The sequence below is a fragment of the Schistocerca gregaria genome, chromosome 4 (genome assembly GCF_023897955.1).
Source record: "Schistocerca gregaria isolate iqSchGreg1 chromosome 4, iqSchGreg1.2, whole genome shotgun sequence".
Lineage (NCBI taxonomy): Eukaryota > Metazoa > Arthropoda > Insecta > Orthoptera > Acrididae > Schistocerca > Schistocerca gregaria.
In genome coordinates, this window is record NC_064923.1 from 78,728,105 (window position 1) to 78,738,797 (window position 10,693).

Sequence of the window (10,693 nt, forward strand, 5' to 3'; positions counted from 1 at the left end):
TTGAGTGCTGCTCCTCAGTGTGTGATCCGTACCAGGTCGGGTTGACAGAGGAGATAGAGAAGATCCAAAGAAGAGTAGCGCGTATCGTCACAGGGTCATTTGGTAAGCGTGATAGCGTTACGGGGATGTTTAGCAAACTCAAGTGGCAGACTCTTCAGGAGAGGCGCTCTGCATCACAGTGTAGCTTGCTGTCCAGGTTTCGACAGGGTGCGTTTCTGGATGAGGTATCGAATATATTGCTTCCCCCTACTTATACCTCCCAAGGAGATCACGAATGTAAAATTAGAGAGATTCAAGAGCGCATGGAGGCTTTCCGGCAGTCGTTCTTCCCACGAACTATATGCGAGTGGAACAGGAAAGAGAGATAATGACAGTGGGACGTAAAGTGCCCTCCGCCACACACTGTTGGATGAGTTGCGGAGTATAAATGTAGATGTAGAATGATTTTACAAATCCCTAAGGAATGTTATCTATTCCTTCTGCCTTACTCACTGCCACTTCTTCCAAACTTCTGTCAGACTCTTAACTCTTAAACTGGATCCACTATGTCTTCCAAATCAACACCCGTATTTTCTTCTAATATATATGTAGACAATTTTTCTATCTTGTAGAGGTCTTCAATGTACTTCCACGTATCTACCCTTTCCTCCAAGTTCAATGGGGGAATTCCTTTCACACTCTTAATAATTAATGTTGATGCCTTTTCCTTTAATTTCACCAGAGGTTGTTCTGGTTTTTCTATATACTGAGTCTGTCCTTCTGACAACCATCACTTTTGATTTCTTCCACTTCACTTTAGCTTCCCTGTACTTGCTATTTATTTCATTCCTATGTGACTTATTTTCTGTATGTCTATCTTTTCCTGAGCATTTTTATACCACAACCTTTTGTCAAATAACTTAAGTATTTCTTCTGCTTCATAATTACCTTCCTCATACTTATATTTGTCTGTCCAACTTCTGTGATTGACCTCTTTATATATGCCTATTTTTCAACAGCTGAATAGTCTTATGTGCTATTTATGAATACAGTATTTAGAGCTTCAAATAAACATCATTCCTGTATACTTCACTATCCCACTTACCTACACTTTGAATCCTTGCATTACCTTACCTTGAAATCTGCATGTCCACATCTACATGGATACTCTGCAAATCACATTTAAGTGCCTGGCAGAGGGTTCATCGAGCCACCTTCAAAATTCTCTATTATTCCAATCTCGTATAGGGCGCAGAAAGAATGAACACCTATATCTTTCCGTACGAGCTCTGATTTCCCTTATTTTATCGTGGTGATTGTTCCGCCCTATGTAGGTCAGTGTCAACAAAATATTTTCGCATTCGGAGGAGAAAGTTGTTGATTGGAATTTTGTGAGAAGATTCCGTCACAACGAAAAACGCCTTTCTTTTAATGATTCCCAGCCCAAATCCCGTATCATTTCTGTGACACTCTCCCCATATTTCGCGATAATACAAAACATGCTGCCTTTCTTTGAACGTTTTCAATGTGCTCCGCAGTCCTACCTGGTAAGGATCCCACATCGCGCTGCAGTATTCTAAAAAGAGGACGGACAAGCTTAGTGTAGGCAGTCTCCTTAGTAGGTCTGTTACATTTTCTAAGTGTCCTGCCAATGAAACACAGCCTTTGGTTAGCCTTCCCCATAACATATTCTGTGTGTTCTTTCCATGACTTAATCCTGTTGGTATCTTCAATTGTCCGTAGGCCTTTTCCAAATATACCTGTTCCTCTTGTAATTCTTGAACACTTTATTTGTTACTATTTACTGAAACTTATTGCTGAACTGGAGGATTAATAAATTTTTCTCGGGCTTTCAGCCACATTAGTTGGTTAAAATCCCACAAGCTTTAGACTGAGCTCTTCTCGGTCATGTAGTAAATGACATTACCACTTGACAATGGCCAAGGAGAGGTCAGTTGAAAGCTCATGGGGTTTAACCACCTGACATGGCTGGAAGCCTGAGAAGATTTTATTAATTCATATTGCCACGAGACCATTCCAACTACTGAGCCCATGGTCTACTGTAACACTATATTCTATTCCTTCCCCTACTGCAGTGTTCCAATCCCTCATGATTATTACATTTTCTCTTCCTTTACATATTGGGTTACCTGTTCAATGTCCTCATACACTTTCTCTCTCTCTTCATCATCATCTTTTTATGATGCCGGTAGGCATATCCCAACTATTGTTGTTGGCAAAAGTTTGCATCAGTTCTGATGTGAATAATCCTGTCACTGAACTGCTCACAGTAACTCTCTCTTTGTGCTACCTTCCTGCTCATAATGAATCTTACTCCCATTACACCATCTATAGCCACGCTTCATATCACCCTATATTCAGCTAGTCAGAAATACTTATCTTCTTTCTGTTTCGCTTCACTGACCCCCACCACATCTAGACTGAGGCCTTGCATTTTTTTACAGATTTTCTAACTACCCTGTCACATTTTCACTTCTGACATTCCATGCTCCAACTTCAAAATGTTACCCTTTCACTGGTTATTCAATCTTTCTCTTATGGTTACCTCCCACTTGGCAGGCCCCTCTGTGAGATATGATTGGTGGTCTACACTGAAGTTTTCTGCAACATCATCATGACATTTTTATCAAAAACAGGCCACTCGTCCCGTGGATACATACTGTGTGTCTTTTACGCAGCTGCCTTCAACATCCTAATGATGCTAACAATCACTGATTCTTCAACCTTTAGTGGCAGTTTTCCACCCATTGGCAGCAGAATGCCCTGAACATCTGTCCACTCCTCCATTTCCTTTGACAAGGATGTTTGGCAAAATGAGGGTGACCCATTATGGCAGAAGAACTCTGTTACCATTGTTGATCGTTTTTATTCAAAATTTAAGCAATGATTGGGGTTAAATACAGGACCCAGGATGTTTTGATTAGTAAAAAAAGATGGTACCCCTGGACTACAGGTAATACTTCATGGCAACCACAATACACAAAGAAAATACAATTATCTTATAAAGAATTTGACTGTTAAGCAATGGAAATACTGGCTAAGACAACAGCACTTATTAAATAGTATGAAACAAAAGAAAGTGATCCAATTAAAAAAAAAGCAGAGGACAAGTGAAAAACATTCATAATATATCGCCTTGTCAATAGTTAAACATCACAGACTGACATAGGGTCTATGTGAGCCAATGAGTATGGTGGCAGCATCAGCCTGTTGTGATGAAGAGCATATAGATTATAAACAAGACAAGATGGTAAACAGGTGATGACAGAGCATCGAGTGATCCTATCGGAAAACACTGAGGAACTGGCTGATCCAAGATGATGATGATGACTTACGCCGGAGGATGATCCAACCAATGAAATCAGTGTCAAAGAAAAACTACAGAATAAACCAAAATGTGAAAATTAAAGGGGTGGAGAGTGCCTGTGTCCTCTATTATAGGGAGGGAATACATAAAATTTAAGGTAAATATATTAGCAAAAATGCAGCTTGAGCTTCAGGAACAATAGGAACTGGTAAGGAAACCAGACAATGAGAGTGAAAAAACATTTAAAGGTAAAAATGGCACAGAAATACTCATGAAATAAGAAAACATTGATGGTAACAAGAATCAAATGCGTAAGAGGTGCACAGGGGTTGGGAAAAAATGCAGGAACACCAAAACCACAATATTTTACCACATCTAATAAAGTGTATGAAAGCCGTTTGCATTTACAACAGCTTCCATTTGTCTTGGAATGGGTAATGCAAGTGCTGTATAGTTTTCAAGGAAATCTTATACCATTCTTCCTGCAAAATAATGGTATGTTCAGGTAATGATAATGGAAGTGGGTAGTGATCCTGAAAAACCAAACAGTTTGGCTTCCTTTGTCATGGAAGTACCCACTGTATAAGCACCAACAATTTGCCCGTGTTCAAATTCATTTAGCTCTGACAAAATCCACCCATAACTACACTGAACACTGTTGTTAGCATGACTGACACTTTTAATGTATTGAGAACATTACACAGGTGCCATGCTGTCTAGCATCTGTATTTATGTTCAACCATGCATTTCTCACAGTGTTTTCATACTTTTGTCCAACTCCTGTGTATGACCATCAGTGTACAAGTAATCCGTGCAAAGAAAACAAAAAGGAAGAACTATTTTCTCAAGCACCACCGCAGATTTTTATGAAACCTGGCATATTTGTTCTCCCTACACAGGTAAACATACCAAATATTTATTGCTCTCCGTTTTCATTTTATGACATTCCAAAGTTTGGGAGTTTCAACATTTTTAATACAGTGATGATGTAAAATGATATTTGCTAACATTTAAAGAAGAAATACTTTTCTCCATTTATCATCCAGTCTAGTCAAAAATGTTATGGAGGCTTATGAAAATGATTGAGAGGGGGGTGGAGAACAGTACTGTGGGCTCTCCAATAAATGACATTTTATTTCTTTTACACACCAAGCTCCATAGGACTAAACTGAGGAGCAAATATCTAAGGTCATGGAACGTGTCAGCACATGAAATTACAACATAAAAGTAAAAACAGACAAAAATAATTCCTTATGGACCCAAAAAAAGTCAATCCATAAGTTTAAGTAAATGCAATCAACAGTAATCAGCTTAATTTTTCAAGGAATTCCTCGACAGAATAGAAAGAGTGACCCATGAGGAAATTCTTTAGTTTCAACTTGAAAGCATGTGGATCACTGCTAAGATTCTTGAATTCGAGAGGTATCTTATTGAAAATGGATGCAGAAGTATACTGCACACCTTTCTGCACAAGACTTACGGAAGTGCAATCCACATGCAGGTTTGATTTCTCCCGAGTATTAACCGAGTGAAAGCTACTTATTCTTGGAAATATGCTAATATTCTGAACAAGAAATGACATTAAGGAATACATATATTGCGAGGCCAATGTCAAAATACCCAGACTCGTGAACAGGGGTCCACAAGAGGTTTGTGACCTTACACCACTTACTGACTGAACCACACGTTTCTGAGCCAGAAATATCCTTTTAGAATGGGAAGAGTTACCCCAAAATATAACACAATACGATATAAGTGAATGAAAATAAGCAAAGTAGACTAATTTTCATGTCGAACGATCACTCACTTCAGATACCATTCGAATAGTAAAAATGGCAGCATTAAGTCTTTGAACAAGATCTTGAATGTGGGCTTTCCACAACAGCTTACTATCTATCTGAATGCCTAGAAATTTGAACTGTTCAGTTTCACTAATCATATGCCCATTATGTGAAAATAAAACCTCAGGTTTTGTTGAATTGTGTCAGATACTGTAAAAACTGAGTCTTACTGTGATTTAGTGTTAGTTTATTTTCTACAAGCCATGAACTTAGGTCATGTACTGCACTCTTTGAATCTGAGTAAATGTTGCACACAACATCCTTTACTACCAAGGTGGTGTCATCAGCGAACAGGAATATTTTAGAGTTACCTGTAAAACTAGAGGGCATATCATTTATATAAATAAGGAACCAAATTGTGAGCTACTCCCCGTATTCCGTAATGGTCCAACTTCTGGAGCAATATTTTGTGATCGCCACAATGAAATGCCTAAGTTAAATCAAAAAATATGCCTAGCGTTCAAAACCTTTCAGGTAACCCATCCAGTACCTCACAGAAAAGAGACGATATGGCACTTTCAGTTTATAAACGACTTCTAAATCCGAACTGTACATTTGATAGCAAATCGTTTGCTATAAAATGATCAATTATCCTTACATACACAGGCTTTTCAATAACTTTAGCAAACACTGATGGCATAGAAATGGACCTAAAATTATCTACATTATCCCTTTCTCCCTTCTTATAAAGCGGCTTTACTAGTGAGTTCTTTAATCTTTCAGGAAACTGACCATTCCTAGAGGAATATGGCTACATACAAGGCAAACATGTGCAGCACAGTCTTTAATATTCTGCTAGGCACTCTATCATAACCATGAGAGTCCTTACTCTTTAATTTACTCAATCTCCCTCTTGTCTGTATTACATAGGAGTATTTCAGACATCAATCTCATAAAGGCATTTGTCAAGAAATTTATATAATTCCGTGCAGAAACTAAATTTTTGATTTAATTCACCAGCAATGCTCAGAAAAGGATTGTTAAATACTGTACATATATCTGATTTATCAGTAACAGAAATATTTTTACTGACTTTATATGGACGACCTTGTGCTGCTTACCAGACACTTCCTTCACAATTGACCATATGGTTTTAATTTTATCCTGTGAATTAACTATTCTATTTGCATACCGCATACTCTTTGCCTTCCTAATAACATTTTTAAGCACCCTACCATACTGTCTGTAATGGGCTACTGTAGCTTGATTGTGATTACTTCTAACATTTTGATATAATTCCCACTTAGTTCTACAAGATATTCTTATCTCACTACTCAGCCACCCAGGCTGCATATTACTGCTAGTACCCCATTTAGAACATTCTAATGGAAAGCAATTCCCAACGAGCATGAGAAATGTGTTAAGGAAAGCATTATATTTATCATCTATGTTATTGGCACTATAAACATCCTGCCACTCTTGTTCCTTGACAACGTTTTAAAAAAATCTATTGCTGTTAAACTCTATATTGCTGTTGGATTAACTTTCCTACGTAGTTTGTAATTAAATGTGACATTTGTTTGAGTACTAAAGCCTTTTAGTGTTAAGATTTGTGCATAATGGTCTGAAAGGTCATTCGCCCTTTTGCTAACAGAATGTCCATCTACTAATGGGGAATGAATAAAAATATTGTCTATGGTTGTGTTACTGTTCCCCTGCACCCTAGTTGGAAAAAACACAGTGTGCATCAGATCTATGAATTTATGAGATCTACCAACATCCTTTTTCTTGCTCCATCATATAGAAAACTTATACTGAAGTCACCACATATGGCTGATTTCTGGTACTTCCTACAAAGTGAATCAAGAACCCTCTCTAGCTTGAGCAGAAATGCTGTGAAATCAGAGTTAGGAAACCAATAGACAACAACAAGTAGAAGTTTAGTTTCACTAAATTCAACTGCCCCTGCACAACTTTCAAATATCTGGTCAGTGCAGTGCCATGATACCTCTATGGACTCAAATGGAATACTGTTCTTTTTATGTACATAGCCACTCCCCCAGCCCTCAAGGAACTCCTTGAAATATTGCCAGCTAATCTGTATCCTGGTAAAAGAAGCCTCTGAATTGTCAAATTATTTGAGTGGTACCTCCGATACACCAATAATTTCAGAGTCAACATCTATAAGCAGTTCACTAACTTTATCTCTATTACCTCTTATAGTTTGATGAAATATGCTAATGCCTTCTCTACTTGGAAACACCACATCCTCTGAACGTGAGCCCTTAGTTAGAGGGACTCCTTTTAAGCAGGTATACCTATCACCTGAGTTCACTCTAAAAAAAAGGCGCAGCTCCAACACCAACTACTACAGGAATTTGGTATCCATTTATTATCTTAAAACAGTTGCCCCAGAACCCAAACAAGTAGTTGTCACCTATATGGAAACTATTTATTACAGCCAAGGGGTTCTTCTTTCACAAGGGACACAGAATTATACACTATAATGACCAGACCAACACCATCTTAGGAGGCAGTTCAAGTGGCAACTTTAGGGCCCATTTATATAGAAGCTCTTGTGTGACATGTCCACCAGAGTAATTTTACAGTGACAACAGTATGGCCTACAAATAAAATTCAAACCAATAATAATAACATAATCTGTGTTAAGAGAACTGTCAATCATTCTATTCGTTTCAGTGACATATATCCTAATGACTCATTTATTTAATATATAGAATGAAAGTATTCCTACATGGGTTAGAAGGAATAAGTCAACACATATGGCTCCAATTTTGGTTTGAAAACCTGTAGATTGTAGCGAACAACTTTTAACAATGTGGGCTACTTGAAGTATATGTCGCAAAGTGCTGTACACAATTTTGAACAGTAATTACAGATAGCTTCACAATATACAGATCATTCCTGTGTACTGTGTTCTGTCATATAACATAAGTAATAAATTGTCCATCATTGACATTTGACATTATTGCAACAGATAATCATGAAACATATCTGTGAAAATAGCAATACACAGTTTACTTGCTCATCTAATACATTAGTATGTGAAACACCAATGGCATGTTAAGTGTGGATATCTAAAACAATAATTTTATTTCGTGTGATTAGCTCCTTACTGTAAGGCTTACTTCGGCTGAGAGATGCCAAGGACCTATGAGTATATCAGTGCCTGCCTCTGATGTTCGTAAGGGAGTTTATTGGATAATAAACTCAACTAAGTCTTACATCATCATCTAATAAATTAGTTTTAGAAAGATGTCGGGCTTCATACACATGAATTAAAGAACTGAGAGAGGGTGATGTGTGAATAATTTTACCCTGTATTTATAGACCAGAACGTCATTCCAATGACATGCAATAAGAAAGCATCGAAGTCGCAATAATGGAGCTTAATAATAGTGATACTCTCATCATTAGCCTACTGCTACGGGCAACGCAAATCTAACAAAATCTACTTCATGCATCAAAAATTTTATTGCGCCCCACAAATAACAACGACAGAATACGGTTTAGTTGTTAAATATAACTTATGTTGCTGTACGACTGGGCGAATTAATTAAAAACATATATAAAAAAGATCCTAGCGTGTTAGGATTTCCTGAAAATCTGTAACAATTTAGGTCAAGTAGATAAATGACAAGCTTGTGAACCGGTACTGTTTTAAATGTAATATGCTACTTAGCAGTGTACTATATTAACGACGGGAAATAGTTTTTCCAGGGTTGTGAGAAAATGTGTATATTCCAAACATTAGTCACAGTAATACATAAATAATTTTTTTTTTTTCGCAAAGAGATGAATTAGAAGAGCATCAACATACCACAGTCTTTATTACACTTGTGACCGATGCTTACATGTCAACATCTTTATTGGTGTCACTTTCCTGCCGGCACTTTCATTGTATCACAAGCACTCATCACGATATCTCTTCTCACTACAGCACGCGGTGAACCGCAATGAACAGTTGAGAATCAGCTGGTACGTGCGCATGCGCCCTTGACACACAACATTCACCGTGATTGTTGTGGCCTAATTTCATTGCGTAACTTTAACCATAATTGTTTTTCGAAACAGGCAGTTCTGATCGCTATTTCTTAGGCATTTCAACACAACTTATTGTACTATTATTACGAATTTAAGGACTCTTTTGAAAACGAAGGAAGCGTTTACAATATAACGCACAATGTGATACCATCTCTTCCACATCAGTACACGCATTATTTGCTTCTTGTTCAATTTGTCATCGATATTACAAGAATGTAACAAAAGGTAACAACTTGGTGAAATCTGGTGATGAAGATGCGCAATTTCAGCTCGTCGAATAAATCTCCAAATACGTACCGCTAGGCATTATTGCCCTTAACCAGTTTCAGGCGCCTAGTGCCCTTCTTCAAAAACACTGTCCGTCTTCAGAAGAAGGGCACTAGGTGCCTAAAACTTGTTAAGAAATAAAATTTCTTTTCTGTAACTGGTTTCTGAGTATTCCAACAAAAGCAAAAAACTACTCATTGGAGCGTAGTATGTGGTCAAAACAAGAGGTTTTATATTCGGATACTGGCTGATAACTTATCTATAATGTCGGAATCATGAAAGTACAGCAAAAAAATACCTCCAGCAAGGAAAGACCCCAACAGCGATATTGATCGACAAGGCACATTCACATGACTCGTTCCATAACCGATACACTGGAGTGAACACGAATACGTACTGGCACCTGGAGAAGCGACGCGTTACAGAGAAAGCGAGTCGTGTTGTACTGGGCACAGTCCCATACAGTGCGGTGAAAGCAGCCGCTCCTTTATGCGAGTTCGCTTGTTGTTAGTCAAAGTGTGTCCTCCCGTAGGCTCTACATACCAGTATAGACCTCAACTCTGCAAGTAACTATAACGTACGGAAACAGTACACTTTCCACTGAGAATAATATTTTTTTCATAGCATTCGCGGCAGTGGTATAAAGAAGGCGATTGACCTGTACATTTGCGCGTAATGTAAAATTCGCGGTGATGATTACATTACGCCGCTTGGTGGTGCGCAGGCGTAACACGATCGTTTCCAGTACTGCACCCGACGGAGCTCGGCGTTTATTCGTAGTCACGATGTCAGACAACGATGTCGAATGTGGTTCTTGGTTGTGACTGAGTTTCTCCTTACTCCAGACGAAGAAAAAAAGAAATGTTATTGCGTCTTGAACTTGTACAAAAACAAAAACGAAACAGATGATTTACTGTTCATGAATATTCTGAAAAAGTACATGTTTTCTGGACAGTACAAAAACTTCATAAGGATAACTCCAACAGATTTCGAAAGGCTTGAAACTTTAATAGGACCGAAAGCAGACAGGCGAGATACACATTACAGGAAAGCTATTACGGTTACGGAGAGATAAGTTTTACGCTTCACTTCTGTACAACCGGAGATTCATTGACGAATTTTCAGTACATGTTCAAAATTTCCATTATTTGAATTATATTTATAGTGAAAGAAATATGCGAAGCAATTGTTGGAATGGTAAAGGAATATGTTAAGAAGAGTAGTTTCAACATATAGCATTTTTAATTTAATTCATTAAGTCATTGAATTCTTA

The 10,693-nt window shown here is 37.8% G+C and overlaps 1 protein-coding gene across 1 annotated transcript in view; it reads right to left on the reverse strand.

Annotated features, from left to right (window-relative positions):
* Positions 1–9,877, reverse strand: part of LOC126267138 (uncharacterized aarF domain-containing protein kinase 5-like) — a 156,113-nt gene extending 146,236 nt beyond the window's left edge. Inside the window, exon 1 of the mRNA XM_049972062.1 lies at positions 9,719–9,877. The gene's annotated coding sequence lies outside the window, so the exon portion shown is untranslated. The remainder of the gene's footprint in view (positions 1–9,718) is intronic.
* Positions 9,878–10,693: the final 816 nt, after the last annotated feature.